The sequence below is a fragment of the Tupaia chinensis genome, unplaced genomic scaffold (genome assembly GCF_000334495.1).
Source record: "Tupaia chinensis unplaced genomic scaffold, TupChi_1.0 Scaffold000139_1, whole genome shotgun sequence".
Classification (NCBI taxonomy): domain Eukaryota; kingdom Metazoa; phylum Chordata; class Mammalia; order Scandentia; family Tupaiidae; genus Tupaia; species Tupaia belangeri.
The window spans coordinates 267320-276981 of record NW_006159609.1 but is presented as its reverse complement, the minus strand read 5'-3'; the positions used below and the strand labels follow the sequence as shown (position 1 = coordinate 276981).

General features: G+C 37.1%; 1 protein-coding gene and 1 non-coding gene across 3 annotated transcripts in view; both read right to left on the bottom strand.

Moving 5' to 3' along the window:
- Positions 1-9662, bottom strand: part of GRM5 (glutamate metabotropic receptor 5) — a 538746-nt gene that overhangs the window by 301376 nt on the left and 227708 nt on the right. The window lies entirely within an intron of this gene.
- LOC114007199 (U6atac minor spliceosomal RNA) lies at positions 5074-5195 on the bottom strand. Its single transcript, XR_003548822.1, has one exon. It is a non-coding gene; the product is annotated as a U6atac minor spliceosomal RNA (small nuclear RNA).

The window sequence follows — 9662 nt, the reverse complement described above, 5'->3', positions numbered from 1 at the left end:
GGAACACCTATGGTGTGCTCTATTTTATTTTAAAACTTCTGGAGGAAATACCTTGACTACTTCCACATTAACCTAACCAAGACTTTTAAGTATTTCATTAATCTTTCATTTTAATGATCAATTTAATTATTAACATAGGAGTTCTAATTCCTTGCATTTCTTCCTGTAGCCAATCAAGTTCTAGAGCCAAGAAGCAACATTTGAATTCACTCTACATTTCAGAAAGTTGGTCTCCAACATGGACATCTACTGGCTCCCTGGAACTGACTGATGCTGGAGAGGAGAGAACTCTATGGTTGATGCCACCGAGGTTTCTTTAGATGGGGCTAGACTTACGAAGAATTATAGAGTGGGCTGAGTTCACCATCTTTATTGCTCTTCAGTCCCTTCGACATTCCTGTCCTGGGATTCCACAGAAATACACAATGTCCTAGGATGATTTTTTAAGTGTCCAATGAAAATGTCCCCATCTTATAATGGTTTTGGTTTGATGTGATATGAACCTACTACATTCACTGGTCCCCAGTATTATGTTCATATCTATCAGGTAGTATCTAAATTTTACTTGAATTTAAACTTTTTAAATGAATTAATTATTTGTTTGCTCACTCTAGAGCACACATGCTTGCTGAGGTTGGAGAGATAAAAAAATCACCCTTGAGGGGGATGGCCACACTACAATCCCTTCTCCTCCACTCTCTTCTAGGGTCTTTGGGCATACACATGCAAGTGAGCAGGAATTTATTAAACACCTATGGTGTGCTCTATTTTATTTTAAAACTTCTGGAGGAAATACCTTGACTACTTCCACATTAACCTAACCAAGACTTTTAAGTATTTCATTAATCTTTCATTTTAATGATCAATTTAATTATTAACATAGGAGTTCTAATTCCTTGCATTTCTTCCTGTAGCCAATCAAGTTCTAGAGCCAAGAAGCAACATTTGAATTCACTCTACATTTCAGAAAGTTGGTCTCCAACATGGACATCTACTGGCTCCCTGGAACTGACTGATGCTGGAGAGGAGAGAACTCTATGGTTGATGCCACCGAGGTTTCTTTAGATGGGGCTAGACTTACGAAGAATTATAGAGTGGGCTGAGTTCACCATCTTTATTGCTCTTCAGTCCCTTCGACATTCCTGTCCTGGGATTCCACAGAAATACACAATGTCCTAGGATGATTTTTTAAGTGTCCAATGAAAATGTCCCCATCTTATAATGGTTTTGGTTTGATGTGATATGAACCTACTACATTCACTGGTCCCCAGTATTATGTTCATATCTATCAGGTAGTATCTAAATTTTACTTGAATTTAAACTTTTTAAATGAATTAATTATTTGTTTGCTCACTCTAGAGCACACATGCTTGCTGAGGTTGGAGAGATAAAAAAATCACCCTTGAGGGGGATGGCCACACTACAATCCCTTCTCCTCCACTCTCTTCTAGGGTCTTTGGGCATACACATGCAAGTGCCTGCTATGATTTATAAGCTACTGGGTCTGGGACACAAACTGCATAGTCAGTTATGTGGGATCCAGCCACCTTAACTGTGATGCCATCTGCAGGCCCTATTTTATTTTATTTTTAATTGCCAGAAGGCATGTAAGCTTGCGGAGAGAAACTGAGAGACGGAGATGAAGAGAAAGAGAGAGAATGTACCCCCTAATGGGCATGGTCAACCCACAATCACTTCTCCATTCTTCTATCCTGTCAGGATAGGGACATGCAAGCACATGTGCCCAGTGTGTTTTTCAAGCCCCCTGTGTGAGATTTGAAATACGGTCAGCTCCCTTAACTGCTAGGCAACATGGCTGGCCCTTGCTTAAATTTTGTAAAGAACTTTAAGCCATTCATTCTCTGCCTTTACAACTTGATTCAAATGTTATTAATGCTTTCTCTGTGAAGTCTTTCCTGACTTGTGCAAACATACTAGGTTCTTACTCCCTTGGACTGCCTATATATTTTATATGTGGCAACAACTATCTGTTGACATGCATTTCTCACTAGACTTTAGAACTCTTGATGGCAGACACTGCCTTTTTATTTCTCTATCTGCTTTGCTAACAAAAACCTCTTACATAGACAATGTTCAAAAATGTTGGATTTACAAATGAATGAACATATATTAGAATTTGAGACATCTTTTAAGAACTGTCTTAAAACTTGAAGCTCCTATTGAGAAGGAATCTTTTTTAATTCATTAATTATTTACATTTAATCATTCACTGTACATTTTTAAAGTGTACAACATGGTATTTTCTTCCTTCCAATTAAGCATATTGGTAAAGTTATGAAAATTCTAGAAGAAAATAACTGTGTTGTCAATTGATAATTGTTTGGCAAAAAATAAAGCATTCATTCATGTATGCATTTATTTATTCAGCCAGGTTCATCTCCAGTTCCATTCTAGATAGGCACTGATTATGAAGAGATCAATCTGTAATGATCCTGTTTTTAAGAAATTTACAGTCTAGTGGGAATGATAAAACATGAAAATAAATAATAAGAATACAATGCTGTAAGTCAGGTGCAAAGAAAATTCTATGAGAATCTGGAGATAGTGAAAGAGAGAAGGAAGTATAGGAAGAGTGGATTTTGAATCCGATCTTGAAAGGTTACAACACCTGAATATGCTAAGAATTGAAAGGGTATTCGAAGCACATGAAATACATATACAATCGTGTGTGAGTGTGTGTGTGTGTGTTTGTGTGTGTATTATTTCTGTGCTTGGAATACCCTTCTAATTCTCATTGTATGCTACTTATCCATAAAATTTTGTACATACACACACAAAAATTACATATTTATATATATATATATATACACACATACATATATATCTATACATGCACTATTTCTTTACGCACCATATAGTCAAAATTATCTATATCTATATCTATTTATCTACATATACACAAAAATACTCACACACACAAAAGGATATTATACATGTATGGGGTACATAAATATTTCCACTGGCTTCTTGCATCAGTGGAATTTCTCATCAGCAGACAAGACAAACAGAAACCATATAAGAGACTTCTGTTCAAGTGGGAGACAAGACTGAACGTAGGCTGCTTCCAGTGGGAGGACAAGAAGGGAATCTGTATTTCACAGGTACATAATGAATGGGAAAATAATCATGATACTGCTGTTTTGCTATGGTTGTATGAAGCATCTCTCTGCTCTTCTAAGATACCACGTGACTCTTACTATTGATTGTTTACAACGAGGCACACCATCAGTTAAGCAAGCACTCTGCGCTAGGCCTTGTGACCCGGGAGTGACTGATGGTTTGTCATCTTGATGAGAAACCTATAAAGTACAAGTAATCATTGGTCCTCAAACTGCTAAGCAAGTCTGTCACCAAAGGACAGATCTGACTTGCAAACTGCCTTCAGTATTTCACAAAACAGAGAGTAAGCAGGAAGTTTCTCTTTATATCATCTATTATTTTAAGCACCTACATTAAGAAAATGCAAATTTAAAATAGAACCTTTTACACTATAGAATACACTGTGCTAAGAAACTGAATTTTACTTCACTATCCAATTAACAAGACATTTCTCACTTGCCATGCAGCTTTTACAACACTTTAGAACATTTGTTTCTCAGTATTTGTTATCATTTATAGAAAGCTAATTTTAACCTACATATGAGTACATTGGACATTTCATAGCATATCTTTTGGTAGATTATTTATTTATATATTTCTAGGTTTTCATTAATTTATAATACAATGTCTATACATAACACTGTATGATATCCATTATTTAATCACATTATTTTCGATGGTATAAATACTAAATTCTGGTGCTTTATAGCATAGACTTATGTAACATGCATATGGATGCATGGGCATGTGTATTAAAGCCTTGTTACCTGATATCTCATATTTTCTTTTCCTAATAGAATGTAGATTTTAAAATGGCACTATTTCTTAATTTTGTAACTGATTACAGCAATCTAACACATTAGATTGATACAAGAAAGTCTAGCTGTTCTTAGACACTCTATGTGTGTACTTTACCATCATAGACTTTTAGATGCAAATTGCAATATGCAGAATGAGTATTTGAAGGAATTTGCAGGCAAAGAAATAAATAAGAAATACTGAAATTATGTGTCTTATTGGGATTATTATTTTTAACCTCTCCACTATAAGGGGGGGGGAGCAATGAATTACATGAAATTGCTATGATTATGGATACATGCCATTACACCTGCTTGGCATGGATATTTAAAGTTAAATAGCAAGGGTTTGTGAAAACAGCTTTAATCAAATAAAACAGTTTCCATAGATTTTGTTAAGAGGTGACTAATTTTTCAAAAATAAATTTTAACACAGTGACCATAGCATAAATGCCAGTATTTTATATCAGCATCTAAAATGTCACTGCAAAAAAAAAGATAATAATAGTAATAAAGTTAACATGAGCTACTTTAACAACTTGTTTTCAATCTTTTGGTCTTCCCAGATGAACTACAAGCTTGGTATAAATCTCTGAATTCTGCTCATTCCATGTTCATGAATTCGAATCAGGTACCTTGAGATTGTTCCCTGAAGATGAATTTACTCTGCTCTCCGGGACATATTTTTACTTTTTTTATATTTCACAGAGATTTATGAGAGACAGCTCTTTAGCATTTGTTGGCATCTGTGTTTCACTAACTAACATTCTTGGAGAGGTTTTTTTTTGCTATAGGGCGCATGCGCTTGCCAGACAGACAGAGAGAGACAGAGAGACAGGAAAGCGAGAAATCACCCCCTTGGAGGATGGCCACGCCGCAATCCCTTCTCCTCCATTCTCCTCTTGGGATCTTGAGCATGCACACACATGTGCCCAGTGAGAGTTTAAGCCACCAGGCCTGGAACTCGAACCACAGTTGACTACATGGGAGTCCAGCAACATAGCCATTATGCTAACTGCTGGTCCCATCCTCTCGGGATCTTGGGCATGCACGCACACACACCCAGTGTGAGTTTAAGCTGTTGGGTCCAGGACTCGAACTGTGGTCAACTATATGGGAGTCCAGTGACATACCCATTACACCAACTGCTGGTCCCAAACATTGGTTACATGCCACGAAGTAGGTGCAATGCCTTAACTGTATGTGTGTTGTCAGGCCTGAGGGCCTCGTCCATCCTTGTCAAGGGGAGTGCTAACCTTCTCTCCTTTCATACAACACCTAACTAACATTCTTATATCTCTGTGGGAGGAGAATGGACATAGCCTTTACAGTTCACTTCCATTATCTCTGAATAGCATGCTTATTCCTATGTGGAGACTATTAATTAATTAAACTCAATATTTTTTAATTCTCAAATCACTGAGAAGAAACATGAGGCAATCGATTCAAAAAAAGAGCAAAGTGGGACCAACCGAGTAATGGCTGTGTTGCTGGACTCCCATGTAGTTGACCGCGGTTCGCGTCCCGGACCCGGTGGCTTGAACTCACGCCAGGCGCGTGTGCGTGCATGCCCAAGATCCCGAGAGGAGAGTGGAGGAGAAGGGATTGCGGCATGGCCATCCCCACTGGGGGGTGATTTCTCGCTTTCTGTCTCTCTGTCTGTCTCTGTCTGTCTGGCAAGCACACACGCCCTATAGCAAAAACCTCTCCCCCAAAAAAAAAAGAGCAAAGCATTATCTCATGTATTTCTTATAATTACGAAATTAATTGGAAAATCATCTCATCATGGAGAGAGGGAAGTATCCAGCTGAAGGAAAGGAGAGTAAGTGTATTTTCCTAAGCTTCATGTCTGCCTTCCTTCTCCTGTAAGAGATATATTACAAAAAGCCTTAGCCAGCTGTTTAAGTCCCCAGCTTCAAAGTGCAGTCTCTAGCTTCACCACGTATTGGCTCTGTGAGCTTAAGCAAGTCGATCAGAGTTATAGCAGAAGGTGGTAAACATTACATAGGTTCATTTGGTTATTTATTTCCTTTTATCTGCCAGGCACTTTGCTTTATGAAATTTATCTTATTTAGTCTTATTTTTCTTTTTTCTTAATTTATGAGAAATTTTTACTATGGGACACATGCATTTGCTAGAGACACACAGAGACAGAAAGCAAAAAATCATGCCCAAGAGGGAAATGGCCATATATCAATCTCTTCTCCTCCATTCTCTCCTCTCTCTCTCTCTTTTTATTTTTTTTAAGAGAGAAGTTTTTCACTACAGTGTGTGTACACTCACTGGAGAGACAGAGAGAGACAGAAAGCAAGAAATCACCCCTGGTAGGGGATAGCTACGTCACAATCCCCTCTCCTTCATTCTCCTTGGGCTTTTGGGCATGCATGCACACTCACCCAGAGTGAGTTTTAAGCCACTGGGTCTGGGACTCAAACCACGGTCAACTATGTGGAAGTCCAGCAACATAACCATTATGCCATCTGCTGGTCCCCTTCTCCTCCATTCTCATCATGGGATTTTGGCCATGCACACACGTGTGCTTGGCATGATTTTCAAACCACCAGGTCTGGGACTTGAACCACAGTCAACCATGTGGGAGTCCTTCACCCAGTCCTATGCCACCTGCTGACCCCTCAACAAAAATTACCATATTTACCGTTCATCAAAGTAGGTATGATTAACTGTGTTATATCATAGGAAATGAAACTCAGAAACTTTAAAGAGCCAAGTTATTAACTTGGTAAATATGGTACAACAAACTTAGGCCATTCTGAAGAAAAATAAGATCATAAATGTGTTCTGAAAACAATGGAGCATCATAGACATGTAAGGTATACCATCATATAAGGACATGAACTCAAAAACTGATTGAGATCAGGAATCATGCAACTAAAATTAAAAAAAAAATGTTTAGGAGATTCCTCAAGGAAAGCATCGCCAGATTTAGCAAATAAATATGTATGTGACACTTAAATTTGGATTCCTGAAAAGCAATCCATCTATTGCATAGTGATTTCCCAAAATTTTGGATAACTTATATTAAACAAATATATTTTTAACTTGTTAAATATTTAAATTTAATTGACTGACCTACTCAGATACTTTTCTACATAGGAAATAAAGACTAAGGCCATCTCTGCTACTGAGGCTAGAAACTGGGAAAACGTGTACAATGGACATCTATGTTTTAATTAGACATCTGATCTGAGAATACTAACTCCTGGGGATGAGGCCAAATATGGGAAAAACTGATGTCTAGATCAGCAAATTTGAGTTCATGGTAAGGTACTGTGTGCGGCAGTAATATTTAAACCCAAGGAAGTCCGTAATTATTAGGTTAGGAAAGCTGAGGGAGGCTTTGGTGAGAAAAATCTAGGCAGGCTTTTAAAAGATGAGTAGGATTTGGAAATATAAAGAGAAGTAAAAAATCTCTTGCAGCTTTAGAAAAAATAAAGACATAAGAGTCTTTATGAAATATGAATTCTGTACAAGTGTCTGTGGGTATAGAAACATTATACAAACAGTTGCCACCAAGGTAAATGGCCATAAGTCAAATGAAAAAGGGACAGTTAGGATCTGGAAGCCAAGGATTAAATGAAGAAAGAAGATACTGAAGATTACTTAAGGAGCTTTTAGAGAATGCACCAGGCAGAAGGCATCAACCAGCAGAATGAATCCTCATTTCTCCAAGAAAGACACAGAATAGAACAGAAATCACTTCCATTGAGAATTCTATTTGTGAGAGTCACAGATATGCTATCATATTAAATAATGGGTCATCGGAAAAGTCATGATGCATTTTGCATAGAAAAAAATACATCATGACTTTTCTGACAATCTGATACAATTAAATTCATTGTGAAAGTATAATTATAAATGTTAGTATAGAGATGACCAACATCAACCAGGATCATTGCATGTAAGTTTTTATGTATTTAAGACTGTCTATGTCCAAAGAGAAAGTCAATATGGCAGATGGTCTCCTTGTCCTCAAAGAGCTTACAAAATTGTTTCAATTTATGAGAGAAGCAGAACTGGGAGCCAGGAAACTGGGCTATGCAAGACAGTAAAGTTTACTCAGCTGTAAAATGGAAAAATCATGAAGATTAAATTAGAGAAGGTTTTGACAAAAATTACCTCTGTTCCCTGCTTCAGAAAAGCCATTGGTGGAAAAGCAACCCTACTGCTTATTCCATTCTCAAGATGCTATGATTCTATGAGACTGGAGGTGCACTGCTTAGAAGGACAATAATTCAGTTATTCAAACATGTTTCTCTAACAGGACAGGGACAAAGCTGGTGTCATTAAGGACAAATAACAGAAATCCTTTCTGGAAAACATTTTGAATATATTTTAAAAGACTTTATGACAGACTGGAAAAGGAAGAGAGTATAAATGGCTTACAATGAAATCTACAATATAGAGAAAAAAGACTTTGGGAAGCAGAGCAAGGAATCATAAACTCAGTTTGAACACTTTATAGTGAAGACTTTTTGTAGAATTTATAGTATTCCCTAGTATTCTGTGCATGTAGAAAAATTCTGGCCCTTGATCCTTCTAGACACAGAAAGGATTTTGGAAGGCCTCTCTTAGAAATAGAGATGAACCTAGTTTTGTTTGATATCAGCCGTAGTTCATTTTTGCAGACTGAATGGGCCTAGTCTATGTTGATTAGCGAAAGCAGAATGGATTTTCAGAATTATAAAGATCTACCTCTGCAACTTAATACCTGTAGGAGGAAACATGTTTGTCAAGATGGGAAATAATAATAGGAAATGTCTGGCCAGTGAGCAATGTGGTGGTTAAGGTGGCTGCATCCCCTATTGCATATTGAATACAACCATTGTATTCTTTGAGTCCCAAACTTGATGACTTGAAAAACACACTGGCATGTGTGCATGAATGTCCGAAATCTTGAAATGATACGTGGAGGAGAGAGATTGCAGCATGAGCATCCTCCATAAGAGGCAGGTGCTTTTTCACTTACTTTCCCTCTCCTCTTTTTCTTCTCCTCCCCTCCTCCCTTCCAGTGAGCACATGTACCCTCTGGCAAATTTAAAAAGAACAATAATACAAAGTATGATGTAATTTTGTGTTAAATGTCTTCTATAAAATATATCACAACCACACAACAAATAGTTTCCTTCCTTCTTCAGTAATATACTTTTCTGCTACCTGTGCTTTTTAGGTTTTATGTATGAATTCTTTGCCCATCCTATTATATGCTAACTTTAAAAATATACAGTGTAGAAAATAAATCTATTTATCTCAAATAATTAGAATAATAATAACAATAATAATTTCCCCTACTAGCCTGTATGTCTTTTCCCTTCCAGGGGTACAACATGCCCCAAAAGCCCTAAGCCCAGCAGTACAGATTTACAGCACATATCAAGGATAATGTCCAAGAATGATACTTTCTCTGAACAAATCTTTTCTCCAGAGTGTTGAGGGGAGAATTAGGTCAGTTATATAAGACATACTTTAAATGAGTACACTCTGGGCCACTTTGATGATATTGTTATTGTTACTGCCTTCAAGTGGTAGCAGGGGGAAGGTGAAGTTAATTTCCCTTGCTTCAGAAGTTATATGTTTTATAAATCTGAAGGGTGCAATATTATAATGATAACCTACATACAATATTAACCATTTTCTGCCAAAAGAGATACTATATTTCAATAATAAGTCCATAAATATCAAAAAGAAATTGCCCCAATATCCATATATATTGCAGATAGCTCAGCA